The sequence below is a fragment of the Hippopotamus amphibius genome, chromosome 3, assembly GCF_030028045.1.
Source record: "Hippopotamus amphibius kiboko isolate mHipAmp2 chromosome 3, mHipAmp2.hap2, whole genome shotgun sequence".
Lineage (NCBI taxonomy): Eukaryota > Metazoa > Chordata > Mammalia > Artiodactyla > Hippopotamidae > Hippopotamus > Hippopotamus amphibius.
In genome coordinates, this window is record NC_080188.1 from 197,057,999 (window position 1) to 197,077,765 (window position 19,767).

Sequence of the window (19,767 nt, forward strand, 5' to 3'; positions counted from 1 at the left end):
GTGACAGGTGTCAGCTGGACTTATTGTGATGATTGTTTTGCGACACTGAATCATTATGTTATATACCTGAAACTTATATAATGTTATATGTCAATTATGTCTCAATAAAAATTTTAAAAACTAAAAAATTAAGTGAAAGGTGATAAATATAGAAATGAAACAGCAAGCACAAGCCCAGCTGCACCAGGAAAGGACACTCCTGACACTAGTAGAGGTTCCCAAAAGAGGACAAGCAGAAAAGCTCTAGGTCACTGCAGGTCTTTATTTCCTCTGAGAGTTTACAAGAGCCTTCCTGCAGATCTGTGGGCAAGGCTGTGCGTAAGTCCTGGAGGAGGACTCATCACAGTTAGGGGATCCAGCAAGGACAACATGCTGTCCTGGTCCAGGACATCCAGAGAGAACACGGGGGGAGACAGATCCTGTCCCTTCTCAGAGTACTGTGGCCAGTCCTTGGTTCTCAGAAGGGCAGGTCACAATGGGACCAGCAGTGAAATGAGTACCCTCACTTTATCTGTGTTGCAGGAATGAAACACAAGAGGAGTTAGCTTGCCCTGCCAGATATCAAGACTTACAAAGTCGCAGCATGAAAGGCTTTGTGGTATTGGGACAAGAAGTATCAAAAAGACCAATAAAACAGATGGGCGACCAGACACAGACTGGAGGGTTGATTCATTATAAACTTCAATTGCAGAGAAATGTCTTCATTTAAGGACAGTGGTGTCTTCAACTAATGGTACTAGGTCAGTTAGATATTCCTATGGAAAATAATTAAAATTTGCAAGTAGACTCAATAGCTAAGAACACATTTTTTAAACAAAATTTCAAATGGATTGCAGACAAATTTCAAGAGTTAAACAAGTGTTTAAAACAAAATGTAGAATATTTTCAAGATTTCAGAGTAGGGAAAGTGTCTTTTTTTTTTAACATAACACAAAAATACAAGTGGGAATGTAAACTGGTGCAGCCACTATGGAAAACAGTATGAAAGTTCCTCAAAAAACTGAAAATAGAGCTACCATATGATCCAGCAATTCCACTCCTGGGCATACATCCAGAAAAGACGAAAACTCTAATTTGAAAACATACCTGCACCCTTACGTTCACAGCAGCACTGTTCACAGGAGCCAAGACACGGAAGCCACCCAGGTGTCCATCAGCAGAGGAGTGGATAAAGAGATGTGGTGCATATGTACAATGGAATACTACTCAGCCATAAGAAGGAACGAAATAATGCCATTTGCAGTAACATGGATGGACCTAGAGATGATCACACTAAGTGAAGTAAGTCAGACAGAGAAAGACAAATATTATATGATACCACTTACATACGGAATCTAAAAAGTAATGCAAATTAATATGCACACAAAACAGAAACAGACTTCAAAACAGACTTATGGTTACCAAAGGGGAAGTGAGGGGAGGGATAAATTAGGAGTTTGGGATTAACAGATACACACTACTATATATAAAATAGATAAGCAACAAGGACCTACTGTACGGCACAGGGAACTCTACTCAACATACCTTGCAATAAACTATAGTGGAAAATAACCTGAAGGAAAACTACATATATATAACTGAGTCACTTTGCTGTATACCTGAAACTAACCCAGTATTGTAAATCAACTATACTATTAACAATTAAAAAACAATTAAACAACAATTTAAAAAAATCCAAAATACCAGTGCTAAAGAAAATTTGATAAATGACACCAACTGGGAAATAAAGAATATATATTCATTTTAAAATTCTATTACTACATATATTCTATTAATATATAATATATTCCACTGACATGAAATAAATACTATATATATAAAAACACATATATATATAAATTGGAGAAGGTATTTATACACAAATAACTTTTTAAAAGGCTCATATCCAGAATATTTAAATAAATGTTACTAATCAATAAGAAAATAACAGAAAACCTAACAGAAAAGTGGGGGCAGAGGGAATCCCTGGTGTCTTAATCCATTTGGGCTGCTATAACAAAACGCTAGAGACTGGGTACCTTATAAACAACAGAAAAGTATTACTCACAGCTCTGGAGGCTGTAAGTCCAAGATCAAGGTGCCAGCAGGGTCCTGTTCTGATGAGAGCTGACTCTCTGGTTCATAGGTGGCATAGGGGGCTCCGTGCGGTCTCTTTTATGAGAACACTAACGCCACTCACGAGCGCTGCACCCTTACGACGCAATCCCCTCCCAGAGGCTCCACCTCCTGACACCATCACCTTTGGGGGTGAGCATTTCAACATATGAATTTGGGAGGGACAGGAATGTTCATTCCATAGCACCTGGTCAGGCACCTCTCAGAAGAAAAACAAACAAACAAACATTCCATTGACATGAAATCTTCATCACAGATCAGGGAACTGAGACTGAAAGCCACAATGAGACACCAGCAAGGGTTCACCAGGACCGTTAAAATGATCACGTCTGACAACATCAAGAGCTGAGGTAGAAGGTGTTGAGCAGTGATTAGTTTCATCCTTTGCTTGTAGGAATATACATGCGTGCACTGACAGACATAGAAAACAAATTCATGGTTATTGGGGGGAAAGCTGGGGGGGAGGGATAAATTTGGGATTGACATATACACACCACTATATATAAAATAGGTAGCCAACAAGGACCTACTGTATAGCACGGGAACGCGTCTCAATACTCTGTAATGACCTATATGGGAAAAGAATCTAAAAACAGAGTGGATATATGTGTGTGTATAACTGATTCCTTTGCGGTACACCTGAAACTAACACAACATTGTAAATCAACTACGCTCCAATAAAATTTTTTTTTGAAAAAAGATATGCTTACCTTATAACCAGTTTGTTTTTGTAAATACAGGCTTATTGGAATACAGCCACGCACATTCACTTCTGTACTGTTATCTGTTATGTCTATGGTGCTTTCTCACAGATTTGAGTAGTTGTGACAGACACCATATGATCTGAGAAACCAAAAATATTTACTATCTGGCCCCTTACAGAAAAAAACTTACCAACCCCTGCCCTAAAGGAAGGCATGAGCACATGCAGCGGGAGATGACATCAGAGTCTCACAGAAACATAACAGACCCAGAAGAGAAGCAGCTCCAGCACCCATCAGAGTACAGAGGTTAATAGGTTGGGAGAGGCTCATGTACCCTGGAACCCCACACAGAGGTAATAAGGGACAAACCCCAGTTACCACCGATGACCTGAGTGAATCGCACCATTAAAGCCAAACGCAAAATAACATCTGTCCTCCCTCTACCCTTCCTTTCATGTAAAGTCCAGAAACAGGTGGCACCAAACCAGAGCGTTCAAGGATCCACATTCCATTGGTAAAACAGAAAAGCAAATAAGCTCTTCGTGTAAAAGGCAGGGCCGTGGTGACCGTTCGCGGGAAGGACTGAGCTGGGACGAGGAGGGGCCCGGCAGGGAGCCTCGGGGCTGGCGGAGGGCGGGGGAGCGTGTGAGTTATAATACGAAGTTCAGATGTTTACATGGTTTACGTGCTCTCATATGTGTGCTGATGTTCATAGCAAAATGAGGCTTAAAGAAAATGTATTACTACCAACCGTAAACTAGATGGCCAGTGGGAAGCTGCTGCAGAGCACAGGGAGCTCAACTCGATGCTTGGTGACGACCTAGAGGGGTGGGGTAGGGAGGGGACATGGGGATATATGTATAAATACAGTGGAAACTGGCACAACATTGTAAAGCAATTGTACTCCAATAAAGATCTGAAGAAGAAAAAAAAATTTTAATGAACAAATGCAAAAAAAAAAAAGTGTACTGAAAATAACTTGCTAGGTTCTACAACCCAGAGTGAAGAAAAGGAAATGGGAGGAAATGTAAGTGAGCTAAATGTCCTACTTTGATGGGAGGCCGTCAGTGAACACTGATATATGAGCGGAGCATTAAGAATGACACGAATAAAGACCAGAAGATCTAAAATCAGAAATGGTCAAAAATAATGATATCCAGAGACTGGTGGGAGAACTGATAGTACGAGGAAAGGATTATTGTTATTTTGATTTTGATTGTTAACCTCTTTTTCGCTGCTTATTTTTCTGTTTATACATATTATCTGGACAATAAATATTAATAAAGTCCTATTCTGATTATAAGCATAAAAAAGTGTAGAGGGCTAACAAGCGTTGTACAGCAGGTGCCACTTGACCGCTACAGCTTTACTGTAGGGTGACTGGCTGGTCCACTGGGGGAGCGCCCTGTGACGTGGGTTCTTTAGGTCTTTCCTCTCGGGCTGCCCGGCTCTGGTCCCCCAGAGAAGGCTCCTCCGATGTCCGGCCTGGAGGATGAGGTCTGAGCTGCAGAGTCCTGGGATCCAGAGCTGGCCCAGGGAGGGTGAAGGTGTCCACTTCACACTTGCGTGTGTGTGGCCCCCCTGGGCTGGTGGGGCGTCTGCTCCCCTCGCCTGCTCCTGGGATCCCCGGTGGCAGGCTGGGTTCCACCTTTTTCAGAGGACAAGCCTTGAAGCACTCGTGGGAGTTGAAGTGGACAGTCGCCTAGTAGCAAACCGTGGGATAGGGTATCTGAGGATCTCACAGTTTCCAGTAAACTCTTCTCGCCTGAGCTCACACACCTTTCGCCCCACGTCCGGGAGCACCTGGTGCTGAGCCTCTCTGAGCCCTCTGAGGATTCTACATCTGATTGGATCTCTCTTTCCACATTTTGAGTGAGGATTTGGCTCTCTGGGGTCTGTCCAGTCCGTCGTCCCCCACCCAACTGCTTTCCAGATTTCACATGTTCTACCTTCTCCCATTTTCCCCATCCTGGTGGTTTTATTTTTCAAAAATCTCTTTATTGTGTTTTCACCGAGATGTCAAAAGAAATAAAGTTAGATGCATATATTCGATTTGCCATCTTTCCACAGAAGTTTTGCTTTCTTAGTCTCTAAAATGAACGTAAAAATAAAAGCTGTAAGCTATTATATATGGAATGGAACACAACAAGGTCCCACTGTAGAGCACAGGGAACTATATTCAATATCCTGGGATAAATCATAATGGAAAAGAATACAAAAAAAGAATGTGTATATATATATATAGAACTGAGTCACTTTGCTGTGCAGCAGAAATTAACACAACCTTGTAAACCAACTATATTTCAGTTTAAAAAAACAACCACCTCACGGGGGTGGCTTGACTTTAAAAGAGGTTTATGTACGAGTATTTAAAGCAACTAGCTTCTTTCCTCGTGGCTGTTGAAGTAGAAGGACATAATGCAGGTGAAACCACCGCCGCCCCCACACACACGCCCATCCCCACCTCTCCTCCTCCCGCCCAGGGAGACCCTGTAAATGGGATCCATTCGGACGTGGATCATTCAGACATGGAGCTTATTGTGAGTTTGGGGCATGCTGAAGCCATGAGGAGGAGCTATGACTGACGACAGGAACCCTGAGGATATTGAGACAGGAAGCATCACGCGTTCCCTTGAAAGACACTATTAAAATAGGATGCAGAGTCGTACTCCGTTGTGCATCTGGGGAGACGTCGGCAGCGTTAGCGAGTGTTAGAATGTGGTCTATTGCCTGGCCTGTGAAATCTAGTAGCAAAAGAAGATCACAGTTCCCTGCTAATTAGGACCAACCACAGTGTTGGAAACCTTTTTGGATGATCAAAGAGGAGGCATACTTAACGCGGGAGATGTTGACAAGCTCTCCAGCGGGCTAGCATAATAGAACTTTCGACTGAGTGCCTGATTACAAGTCCTTTCATGTTCTGCCACGGGTTGGGTTTCATTCACAGTTTTTAGAGAAACTGTCACCTAAACAGTGAAAGCTAAGTGGGAACTCAACGTTGTGCCCATCTGTGTATCACTTAATAGTGAGTGTATTTTTTTTTTTTTTGTGAGTGTATTTTTGTAATGTTTCTTCTCACGGCAAGAATCATAAACTACGTTACTATAGTGAGAATGTTATTTTCATTTTTGAGTCTGCAAAGGAATCCTTAAAGATCTGAATGAGACAGGCTCGGATTACATACAAGATCACCTGTTTCCTCCTTGTCTTCTTCACAGCAACTCAGATGCTGGTCTCTAATGTTAAAACTTCAGGGAATTGAGAAAAATGCGTTCTTGGTAAGGAGTCTCAGATCAATGACTTCCTGAGCTTGAGAAAAAAAATTCTAAGCCTCTGGTTTAAATAAATAGTCTGTGTGGCACAACAGAAAGACGATTTCCTTTGGAGGAAATAAACATGCCCCAGCTGCCCACACCACCCCTCACTGCCTGAGCACTTCGGGATGTGTTGCTTCATCCTTCAGCTTGAAAAACAAGGGTCCTAACACCAACTTTCAGAGTTGTGTGGAGGCGTGGAGAAGAAAATAATAAATCACCTGGCCCATTGGTTCCTCAACAAGTTGTTTTTTTTTTTTACTAATAAACAGGCTCTCGATCTGCGTTCTTTTTTCACTTAAACCAAGGATAAAAGTCATTATTATGGAAGGGGTTGATGTACTAGTAGAAAAAGAAATATTATATGGTATTTAAACTAAATTTGTGTATAGTATCATTAAAATACCACTTCCTTCAACCTACTCACTACTAAAAGGCATCAATCAGTGAAGTTCATTTTGTTAACCAATATCTCTTGAGCACTGAGGTGCCAGTCAGCGTGTGGACCTGGGATGTGATGGGGACCCGGGCCGTCCGGACTCAGCAGACAGAGGGGGCTCCCTGGCCGTTCTCCTGGTGGCCTGGTGGCCACCTGTCCATCCTCTGTGAGCTTATGGGATGGGTACCAGTCCCTTTCTGCATCCACGAAGTAATGTGTAACAAGGGAAGGGAACACAAGTCTATTTTCTCTTTATGTTTCTCACCAAATGTTGACCGTGGCTTTGCAATATCTTTGTTAGAGAACAGAGACGTGCAAAATGAAAAAGAAATGTAAAAACGGTGCATGATAAACTGCCCATTGTCAAGTATAAAAGAGGCAGCAAATCGCCTCCAGGGGAGAAGCCCTGCTGGGGAGGGGGAGGGTTGTCCGTGAAGCTTCTCCCCTCCCTCGAGGGTCCCCCTGCCCCATGTCTGCAGTTCAGGGACCAGACGTTAAGGCGTGGGGGGCAGTTTGTCAGGAAACAGGGCTGGCGGAGCAGGCTGGGGCCAGGCTGGGGGTCTTGAAGCAGGGAAGCCTTGTGATGAGGTTAGCTTTTCGGGACAACTCCTTCCCGTGGAAAATGGAACAGGGGGTGGGGTGCGGGGGAGCTGGTGGAGAAGTGTTTAGGGAACCAATTAGGAGACTGTTGCCTTATAGGACTCACTTACACAATAACTATGTGTTATTCTATAAAGTATCTCTGCGGACCTCAGAGTCCCGTACCTTTTCATGTTTATTTAATATTCGACACAATTTTATTCCCTAAGCATTTTCCTTCCCTTCTCATTAGTATATGTTGAAATGCTATCCTAATAGAAAATAAAAATTCAGTCCATCAACTGTAAGATAGGCATGCTAATCTCCACTCTTTCAAAAGAATTAAGTGAATAAAACATGCATGTTCACCCTATACATGGATATGAACATCTTAACTTTGAACTTAAAAGATCCTATATCATTCGCAAAGATGTTTGCTTCCTGTTCCATGGTACAGTGTATCTATTTTCCAACATAAACTAATGTCATAGGTGTAGATATGAACTAGATGTTACATGGTACAGCATCAAACTCTGCTAAGCTGGCCACCTGCTCTAGAGCACTCTGTAACAGGTGTGAACATACATGTGTGTACATACGGGTGTATCTGAGGTTCCACTGAGCCTACCCGGTCTAACATAAAATTACTCACGGAAGTTGCTCAAGTCTCACTTTGGAAACTCATTCTTTTTAGGAGTTGTAAAGTAGTCATAAAAGCTGAAAAACTCTGCAAGCATTTGCATTGATGGATGTTTCCTTATCCTCCATCAGGAAATGATGTACTTGAAACTCATTATAGATCTTCATAGAAACGCGGCAGAACGTGCCTTGGGCTTTGCGCTCGTCAGCACATACCGAGTTGTCTGCATAATTCATATCTCTTGTGTCACATTTAATATATAACATGTATTTCCTGTTAATTATGAAAATAAAAACACATCATATATTCCAAGAGCATAATTATAAAAAGGCTGCAAAAAGTTGCAAGTTTGAAGTCCCTTAGCCAATTTCTCTTTTAAACATGTAAAGGGAAAGCGTTGTTTTCTTCTGCTTTTGTCAAATCGGTTTCACAATGCTTCCTTTTTCCCTTCCACCTGACTCTGCAGAATGATATAGAGGCTCCATAACATAGGAAACAGGAAATAATAGAGACAGAGGAGTTACCAACCCTATCATCTCGAAACTTTTAGACAAATAAATAAAATGAACTCAGGACTTTCCAGGACAGAACGGAGATTGTCCTCTGGATAGGAAGACCAAAGCAATTCACCGATTAGTGATTAATTATTTTTTCTCTTTCAGAGACATCATTTTTTAATATGTTTGTAGTTCATGGGAAAACAAAATTCCACAAAGGCCCTGATCCTATAAGCCTCCCACAGTAAAAACTCCCTTAGATAACATCTTCCTCTGTAAAGAGGAAATATATCATGTAATTAAAATTCTAACTACTTAATAATTTTAATTTGGCTTGAGAGGACTTTTTAAGTATCATGTAGGGTTCATAAATCTTGAAGTGCATGTGAAGTTATAACCCCTAGTCAGTCTCAGCTTTCACACCTCCCTAACATACAAGCTTTGCTGTGTGGGGCAGCCACCACTCTTTGGTTACTAATTAAACAGGCATGATATGAAAAATTAATTAATCACATAATTAATATTGCATACTTGTCATCGGTAGTTATTGTGCATCTTTTCCCTTGACTCAGAAGAGAAACTTTTCAGCATTAAACTTTCGTGGCTTAATTTGATTCACTGCTTAAGAAGCGGGTTGGACTGTCATCAGACAGGAACTTCCCCAAATAGAAGCTTGAAGAGACTGTTTTGCCACCAAAAACCCTATCGAAGAAAAATAGTGTGGCTTGTTTATTAATACATATAATGTTCCTAAACATGTTTGCTCATTGATTTGCTAGTTTATCTACAAGAGCCATCAGAAACTAACATGTTTATAAAAATGAATATAAAAATTTTTATTTGCCGACGTGGCGAACAGGTTTTACCTGACCACTCACTTTCAATCTCTTGGCATTAGCTGCCTGCCATACTCATATGAGTTCAGCAAATGTCAATAATAATAATAATAGCTGTTATTTTATAATAATTAGATCTTATAATTGAAGAATAAAGATGGTGATCTGTGTGCCAAATATTTTCAAATCTATAATAAAGAATTACAGACACAATTCCAGAAGCTTGTACAACATACAGTACAGGTACCGAGAAGAGAATAATCCAGTCTCCTTATGGCGTCATAGAAAAAGTATCTCTTGGTGAGTTGAGACACCCTAGAGGAATTCCAGTAGAGATGACCAGTGAGCAGGCGCTGAGGACAGGTTTGGGCTTGAGATATAGATTTATGAGTTATCAGCAGATTCTTGAAAGATATGGAAATGTTTTCTAGGTGGACCAGGCTGGAAAGATATCCCAGGCAGAGACACCAACTTGAGCAAAAGAACATTCGTCTCAGCTTATTTTATAGTTCATCACAATAGAAACATGAGATGTATTTCCTGGGTGATGAGAGGCAAATGATAAAGCATGAGAAACCTAGTTGTCTAGAAGAAAACGTTAAGCTAGAATTTTACTTTTCATCAATTTATGTTCTTTGGAGATGAAATATGTCACCAAATTTACATCTTAGTGTATTTATATTATATATTTACATACTTTAGCACTCCTAAGTGTTAACTTAAATAGGTGTGAAATCCTGTTACTCAGTAAACTGTTCTCTTTACTCAATTACAACTGCTTCTCTGTGAACCTTGTCAATTTAATATATATTTGAGGTAATAACTCCAGTGCCACTTCCCTTCAGTAATGATAAAAACCTGAATGATATTTTAATAAACATTTTCAAATGCACTTATACGCCTAGGGTTTTCTAATTAATAGAATTCTTGAATATATATAGGACAGATACACAAACTTTTAAGGGTTTGCTTAGATGTGTCAAGGCACACTTCATAAAAACAAGTTTGGGGGTTTTTATTCGACAAAACTGGTTTCCAAGCCTGCGCAAATTGTTTAAAGTTCCCTAACATCTGCTTCTCCTCAATTGAAAAACTAGGCTGTAGAGAGGACGAAACAAGATAAAGCATGTGCCGCATGAAAATGCTGATGAATGATGCCTGCACTCTTATCAGAGCATCTTATTATGAAATGGTGTACATGTGCTATGGAAGAAGTTAAACGCGGCAGACATTGGAACCCATACCATGTAGTTCCTTTTAAGCAATTTACAATTTACAATTACAATCGAGTGATGTAATAAATAAAAGCTGTCAAAGCCGGTTTGCATTAGGAAAGCACCTAGTGTACACGATGTTGTCCACCGAAATCTGACCCATCAGCAGTTTACGGATGATGGCTTTTGTAACGTAGGAAAAAGACTCACAGAATCTAAATTTTCAAAAATTTCTTTTTAAAGAGCAACTTCTAAAAATGTGATTTCAATATTATGAAATTATTTGATAGCGTGAAGCAGTAAATTTTAAAAGGCTTACAATATTTGCTGAAAACCAACTGTCTCTTTGACTCAAAGAGTTTTATATTTGTAAGTTGTTTTTGAGCCCCAGTGCAGACACACTCTCATTAGTCAAATGAGAGATCGATGGCAGTTAGGAACTTTCTAGTTTGTCCTCAGAATGGAACCCTCTCTCCCCCCTTTCCCTCTTTCTCCTCCTTCCTGAAAAGATTTATTCGGATTTGTTTCCTGTTTTCCCAAGATTGATGGTTCAGGGCCTGCTGCTCCACATTCACCACGACCAGGCTGGGCGCAGAGCCGCGAAGACGCGGGCAGCCCGGCTGAGGACTTCCTGCTGCAACAGGGGACTGTTTGCTTTTGTTCTGTCGCAGTCGGGTCGAGGGACTTGCTTCACCTGACACCTACTTTGCTCTCACCTCCGTGAATATTTTGCTTCGCTGTCACAAGCACCTTGAATATTCTCTGCACTGAGAAGTGGGAACATAGCAAGAAACGATCATTTTAAAGCGAAGGGATAAGGGAATTATTCCCAAGTGCAGGATGGTGGGGCATAAAAGATGGGGTTAACCCATCAGGCCCTGACAGAGGAGCAGGAGTTACCCAGAGGAAGAGTGTGTGTGTGTGTGTGTGTGTGTGTGTGTGAGACTGGGGTTGGGAGCAGAGCGGACACCTCAAGCACGAAACGCATGAGCTAAGGCGCCCACCAACTTTCTCTGTTCGGCGCGGCTGAAACTGGCCGGTGCGTAGGTTGGTCGGGTTATGGAAGGAAAGCCTCGTGTGAAACGCTCACGCGTATAAACCACAAGTCGCGGATATTTTTAGAGAGAGAAACGGCAGGAACTGCTGTTCCTAAACCCCCAACCCCACCTCTGGAGGCTCAACGACAATTTTATATCCGAAAGTTCAGGAAAAGAAACACAGCATATTTATTTCTTTCTCTGTCTACATTTATTGCCTAGGTGATCTCATCCGGTCTCATGGCTTTAAACACCATCTGTATTTAGATGACTTCTGACTCCCGAATATCTATCTCCAGCCGCAGCTCTCCCCTGAGGCCAAGCTCACGTGCAGCGCTCTACTTGATTCCCCATCGAAGGTCTAAGGGAGGCCTCAAACTTGAGGTCCATGCGGAAATCCCAGCACCCCCTCCCCAGTTCGCCTGTCTCATTAGATTGAAACTCCCACCTTCTAGCTGCTCAGGAGGAAACATCACCTCTCATCACCTTTTCTCATCTCTGAGGACAGCCTGTTGCCTCCTCCTTGAAGGTCTGAGCAGAAACCAGCCGCGTCCCACCTCTGTGGCGGCCAACCTGATCCAGCCACTGTCTCTCACCCCCGTCATTCCAGCCATCCTCCAACCGAGCTCCTTGCTTCCAGGTTGTCCTAAAGTAGACGCTCCACACAGCAGAGCAAAGCTTGACAAACGCCAGTCAGAGCCCACGGCTCCTTCCAATGCCCCCACCCCTCACTTAGGGACCAAAGTACCCACCATGACCTACAGGAGTTCCTGGGTGGCCTCCTGCATCTCCCTCCTCTCTTCCCACTGCTTCCTCTACTACAGTCCTACTGGCCCCCTGTTGACCCTCAGACACCCCAAATTCACCCCAGCCTCAGGACGTGTACACACATCCTTTCTCTGCTGGGATCCTCTTCCTGAAGTACTTTCCTACTCCTATCAGGCCTCCTTTGTGGGGAGAGAATGTCCTCTTATCATCCAGGTCTTTCTTCACCACAATATACAAAGTAGCCATGGTTTCCTACACAGAGAGAGAGAGAGAGAGAGAAGGAGAGAGAGAGAGGGAGAGAGAGAAGGGGGCGGGAGAGAGAGAGAACTGACAATTCTCCTGTAACCTACTTTATTCTACTCCCTGGCACCCTCATCACCTGTCCATGTTCGCACGTGCAGGTATGTGTCTACATCTAGGTCTGCATCTCTACAAATGGATGAATCTGAGGCTGCATCCCACATGCACGCTCTCCGAGTGAGATGCTCTGGGCTCCTTCTGCCCCTCCTCCCAAGGCCCACCCTGTCCCATCCCCAGATGTGAGCTCTCTCATTCACTCTTCATCTCTGTGCCCAAGGTGCACCCCCCGATCCCTGTCCCTGCTGTATTTGGCCCAGGAGACACAGGTGTGGTTTCACAGATCCCTTCATGCTTCTGAACCACCATCATAAGACAGTAAAAGCTACTTCAGCCAGAAATAACTCCCTTCCCCCCGCAAGCCTAGCTTACCCTTCTGATGGGGAGGAAACATTGACCCAAGTCACTCCATGCCAGAAGGTGGACCGTGTGCCGTCTGCCCCATGCAGCAGTCCAGAGTGCCCTTCTCTCCCTGCTCACACAGGATGGACGTGAGTCTCCAAAGGGGCCCAGAGGTGGGTTTGTTGTGAGGTTAGTGACATACGCGTCGATAACAGAACTCCTCAATTTCACGGACACCTCCTAAAGCCCCAGGCCTAATTGCCTATTCATAATTTTGTACTTTCTCTCTGAAAGAATGCTGCACTAAATCTTTCAAACTTCAAACCCCACGCACCCTGGGTGACGTGGGAATTCTCCTAAGTCAGAAGGAAATGAGAAAACGTCACCCCTCAGGCTTAACCTATCACTTTCTTACCTCTCACCTGTTCAGCCCCTACCTGTCCATCCGTCCTCTTCAAATCCACCATGTTTGAGAACATCTGAGCTTGACATTTTTAAAACCTAGACTGATTTTGTCTCTTTTCTTATCATTATACGTAATAATTTTCATTCTAGATTTTTTCCGAAACTCTTACTTCTTACAAACGTTGCATCACAAAATCAGACAATGATGTTTCTTGTATCCCAGCTTTCCTTGTGCTTCATTTTTCTTATCCGCCGAGTCGTGGCAGGTTTCTCACTGTTGTTTTCTTTTCCTCCTTTTCAATTTCTTGCTCTAATGTGCAGTCTTAACGGTTGGCGTCTCTCCGTGGAACCTGTGATTTACTGAGGAGGCTACCGTCTGTCAGCTCTACCGCCCCTTCTCTGGCCTGTTCTCCGCTGCCATGTTTCCTTTCAAGGCCTGACACAGCACTTGGCATGAGAGGCCCAAGGTGAATACACGAAATGTAAATCTAGAGGAATTTACCTTTGAAAGGCACATGGTGCCGGCTCCCATAAGGAGTTCAGAGCTGCCTGCTCGTTCATGAATTCAGAATCCCCGAGTCATAGTATTCATAGACTCACCCACGGCATAAAGCTGTTCTAAATTTGACATTCATGGCATGGAAGCGAGAGCCTGGATGGCTCCATGGACTTTATCTAGGGTCGGGAAACTCAGAGAATTCGCCATTTCTTAAAATATTTTTAGAAAGAAGAACCGCAGACCCTCAGAGTAAAGGGCACTGGAATTTATAAGGTTACACACTCAGTCAGCCAGGATGTTACTTACTGATGTCAAAGGCTTGGCAGGAGTGGGTCACACGCCCTGACATCTAAAATGTGGGATTTCTGGTTGTCCAAGCATTTTCTATCCCTGTAAACTTCCTTCTAGAATACAATCTGTATTTTAAGCAACTGATTTCTGTGGGATTTCAGAAGAGAAAAATGATTTTTACTTCCATCAACACAGAGAACTTCACAAAGAGCCAACCTCACCATTTTCCTTTGAAAGAGCTCATGCTTAATACGTGCACGACACATTTCCTGTGCTAAGTAGACTGCTGCATTCACTCTGTTCCCCTTTCTTGCCAGCCTTTCTCCACGGAGGCTCCAATCTGCTCAGAAACAGCTGGAACAATAGACGAGAAAGAATAGAAGTCACTTCCCTTTGAATCATCTCTCCAACAGGGGAAGAAGGTGTCCTTCCTCACCAGACACGCGAGATTTCATTCTCCTTTCCCTTCTAGCCTCACATCCGTATCATTTAGAGTCTGGTCTGGGGCTGGATCCCTGTGTGTGTGTGTGTGGGGGGGGGGTGCCACCAGTGATATGTGGACACAAAGTGGACGCTATAGAAATCACACTAAGAGGAGCATTCTGTTTTCCTCTTTCCCACTCCCTGTGAGTAAATCAAAAGGAAATTCTCAGTTTGGTGCTAATAGGATGTGCAGTCCTCCTAACTCTCACTGGTACTCCTTTTTCGTTAAAAGGCTTCCTGACCCCTCAGGCTCAAAGCCCTCAGCATGTCACAGTTAACCAGCTCGACTTCAACGACATGAGTCACTCGATTGACCGGGGGTATCTTCCATCGACAAGAATCTGAAAAAGAATGAATATATGTACGTGTATAACTGAGTCGCTGTGCTGTACACCGGATACTAAGACAACATTGTAAATCAACTATCCTCCAATAACATTTTTTTAAAAAAGAAAAATAATATTGGTTTCCCATTTGCAGGAGTGACTCAAAGTTTTCTTGACATCAAAATCACGCAAACATAAAAAGTAAATTTGAGCTCAGCTCAGTGCTCTGTGATGACCTAGATGGATGGGATGGAGGGGGGGGAGCGGGTGGGAGGGAGGTGAAAGGGGAAGGGGATATATGTATGTGAATAGTTGATTCACTTTGTTGTACAGCAGAAACTAACATTGCAAAGCAATTATACTCCCCCCCTCAAAAAAAAAAAGTACTAGGTGATAAATAGACCTGGCAGAAACCCTGAAGATTGTACAGGAACAGCGAACGTTTAAGAAACAGGAGGCTGATTCAACGGCATTCTTCACAGAGGCTTTTAGGAAAATATTTTCCACCTGGAGTGGAAAAATGGCTTTTGTGGCTCCAAACTGTCCTGGTCACCTGGATCCCTTGTTCGTGTAAGCGGCCTGTCTTTTTTGGAGGAAAGCAGAAGCATTATGTTCATAATGGCGGGAGGCAAGGTGCTTTGGCTGTGGTTGAAAAGCAAGTGGAGGAGAGTGGGCAGCCTGGTTCCAGGGAGCAGGACCCGTGGAAGGACCACAGGGAGGAAGACCCTCGCCCCCTGGCCTGCAGGGCCTCGTGCTGGGCTCCCTGGGAGTGGGGAGACGGCGGGCTATTTGGGAGTGGATACCCCAAGCTTATTCCCGGAGGTCCGCGTGCCCTTGAAGGCGGGAGACTTGAAAATAAAAAGACGCCCGTCTTCCGGGTGGAGATGCAGGCGCAGCCGCACCCAGACAGCTTCCGGGTCACTGCCTGCTCTCCGCTGCTCACCTGTCAGTCTCTGCAGGCATCTCTGCAGACCCCAGACGCTGCATCACTCCCTCCCTGACACCCTTCACCACCCATGTGGACTGAGACCCCAGCTCCTAGAACCCCGCTACATTCCAGGAAGCCTTCCAGAAACGGAAAAACCGTCAGTAACCATCCCTCTGTCACACACGTGCTCTCTCACCCTCCCTTCCCGGCAACACCTTACAAACAGCATCCAAACCACAGAGCCCCCCACCCCGCCTCAAAAATTACCACAGACTTCCTGGGGGTGGGGGCAGGGGGGGGATACAAATCTGGCTCGGACAATAAAACAGAAATGGATGCTCTCTTAGAGAGAGTGAAGCCTGTGGGTTTGCCCAAGGTCTAAAGTTTACAGATGAGGAGCAAGACTTGGAGACTGGGACCAGAACACGGCGGAAGGAAGCAGGAACAGAATTTTAACTGAATTGGAAGGTTCACCAAGATCTCAAGACATCAGTTAGTCTTTTTCTTACCAGGGACTGTTTCTAGAATAAAACTCAGCCATCTGGGGGTTGTTTCAATGAGCTTTGCACTTCACCACCTAAAAAAAAAAAAAAAGGTTACTAATTGGACGTGCTATTGGAGCACTCTTTTAAATTCTATCCAAAATTAATGAGGGCACATAGCAGATAAAATGCACAGAGGGAGACGTTTGAACATCTTACCTAAACGCAGCTGGTAAACAAGTTCACAACATGCATAAAAATGGCAGTGGGCTTCTACCTGTGAGAAAGCCTCCGAGGGATTCACATCCCCAAGCAAAATTTAAAAGTTTCGCCACAGACTTTCAGGTCTATTGTGATATGAAACCAGCCCTCGGTGCCTGCATAAACAGTTCGTTTCATTTTACTCTTTAATTACATATGGTGATGGCTGAATATTAATCTCACTCCTTTTTAAAAGGAACATGTCTATTTTTGTCTGTCACTCAGAGTTGTTACAAATTCTTCAGATTTGAAGCAGTCATCCCAAAGCCTACCCCTCCCCCGACTACCTCTGGGTCGCCAACGGTCCACACAAATAGGAGGTAGAATGACAGCCATTGACCTTGGACTCACCAAGTGTTTTATGAGTGCTCCCATTTCCAGAAAAAGGATAAATTTGTTTTCCAGATCCACGCTCTCTACATGTGTCCAGGATGAAGGAGGCAGGCCTTCTTTCATGTCACCAAAAGCTTTGTTTTGCAGAAGATACCGAAACCAGAAGACGATTTGTAACAATGAATTTAAGGCTTCCAATATTAAATTACATTGTAAACTCCTGCACTAAAGTAAAATTATCCAAAATGAATGTAGCTATGAAGATAGCAATGACACCACCAATGACACCACCGTATACTAGTGTATCCCTGACTGCAGGGCATCCAGGCACGTGAGGAAGCAGTTTTTCCTGTCCCTTTAATAGCTCCCCATAGGTTACTTTTCCACAGAGAATGTAAGACCCACTGAGTTCTGGTGAGTTCTGCTATCTTGCAGTAGGTAAGTTTACTGCCCTTCTTCTTCTCCTTTGCTACGTAGAAGGTTCCACATCCCTAGGACCCAGAGGAGATGTCAGAAGTTATCTAACAAGGGAGTGTGTACAAGGGAGTTATCTAACAAGGCACACAGAAAAGAGCCAGGTTGACAGAGCACAGACAGTAGGAAGTGGCAGAAAGAATGGTTTACAGGCGTAACGTTGGCTGGACCCAAACCATAATGAGAAAAAAAAAAGAAAAAAGAAAGAAATCTCATCTACGACTTCGAATACACAGACTGCCTTTCCAATGCTCGGTTAGGTTCCCTGCAGCCTCTAAGGATTCACAGACATAGTTATTTTCTTTACTAATACATGGTTTGTACAATTCAAGTTGTTTTTCTGAAAGCTCTCTGAGTTGGAGAGCCCACAGAATGACGTTCCGCCTGGCCCTGAGTCCGAGACATCTGGTAGACTAGGGCTGCATGTGAGCACACGGATCATTTGTTTTATGATTTGCTTAATTCATCCTAATATTTCCCTCTTCTCCTTACTCCCCAACAACATCGATCTGCTCTTTCCCAAAGCAGAGAATCCAGGTCCAAATCGAACCTGTCTCTGGCAATCACAGGCTCTCCAGGAGACGGTTCTATTTAGAACGTTTCGTGGGCCGTCTCGTTATTTGTTCATTGTTCGGGATGGTGAGAGAGACTGTAAGGGCTGAGCAGTCTCAGCTGGCTGCTGGAAGGAAGACCGGGGCTGCTATTATTAAAAGCATAGACGGTATATTCTATGCCCTATGGAAAATAGTTTGATAATACATCTTGACCCAGAACTTATTAAAAAATCCATTACCTTTTTCATGCAAGTCCATAATGCCCTTTGGAATTTCAATTTAGGCATTTCTTACCAAAATAATAGGTAGCTTTATAACTGGACACGGGAAATAGAATGTCTCCCACCGACAATTCTAACATGACGGTTACTAATTTATTACTGACGGATTCTGGTTCTTCAAAAAAGAAGGGTGGGGGTGCATATCCTTTCCTTGGGAGTAGACCTTAGCTCAGCTTGGCTGTTTCCTTGCCTTAATCGTATGGAGGTGCACAAATTCTATTTATTGGGCTGCGAACCTTTGCCTAACAGGACCGTGATCAATCCCTTGGATTGCTCATAAAGTCCACACCCTGAAGACAGTGGACTCTGAAAACACCTGCACACAAATATTGAGAAAGGACAGTGATGTATACAGAACCTGGAAGATCATTTCGTTTGCGATACCAGCGATGGCACATGGCCACCAGCGGGAGAGCCGCTGGCCACCTCTGTGGCTGGAAACCTAACACTTTCACCCCTCCTAAAGACACACACACAAGACAAACACGTGCCCCATTGAAAATAATACCACTGGCTCTCATCTGTTGTCCTCCCACATGCTTGGCTTTAGACGGTGCCTGTATTGGGGGCATTGGGCCCATCAGCATGTCTGGTACCCCTGCACGGTGGGCCTCCTGAAAGGTCAGCCTGTGGACTGGCCACGGCATCAGCCACTCAGAGCATCCTCCCATCTCCAGAGCCAGGTTGATCTCTACTGTGTTCCTGAGTCTTTTGGGTTCCTCTTGGATGTGCTGACACAACTAAGCGCTCTCATAGCTGTAGCTGAAGGCAAAGCAGTGCCTTCCCACACCCTGCACCATCCAGCTAGTGAAGGTCTTTTCAAACCGATTTTCCAGATTTCTTTTAAAATAATCTACGAGCAGAAAATTGTTTATCTGAGAATTGGGTGTTTTGATGATTGTTCTAACTGATCCAAGGAACGAGTGAATCCAGACTAGAGATGTAGTGTGATGACACAAACTTTGCTTATTACTTCCACATTTGGGCCACAGATTTTACACATGTATCTCGTGGGTCAAGCGTGATTACAATTGTTGGCACAGCCTGGAACTCTTGGAAGGGCTTCAACCCGTCAGGAATGTATCACTATTAAGAAGAAAGCCTCAAAACAGCAGGTACATCTCTACGGGATTCTAAGAATTATGTAAATTATCATTTAAATAACTTCACCTGTCTGTCGGGGGAGAAAACCTGAGACATTGTGTGTGAGGAAAACAATGTCCAACGCCCTCTCACTTCTGGGCTTTTAAAGGTCAGTGGCCTTTCTTCACGTCTCAGCCCCAGCCTTTCCCAGGAGGAAACAGTGAAGAAAACAAGTCCATTTGGCATGAATGCTCCAGAGGCAGGGTCGATGATGCCTTTTGGGGGGATGGAGGGAGAGCTTCAGGCAGTGAGCACTTAGGGACACATTAGCTTGTTTTAAAGGTTGTCCTTAAAATGCTGGGGAAATTACCAAGGGGGGGAATGGGGGGATGAATAAACTGGGAGATTGGGATTGACATATACACACTACTGTATATAAAATAGACAACTGGTATGGACCTACTGTGTAGCACAGGGAACTCTACTCAATACTTTGTAATGACCTATATGGGAAAAGATTCTAAA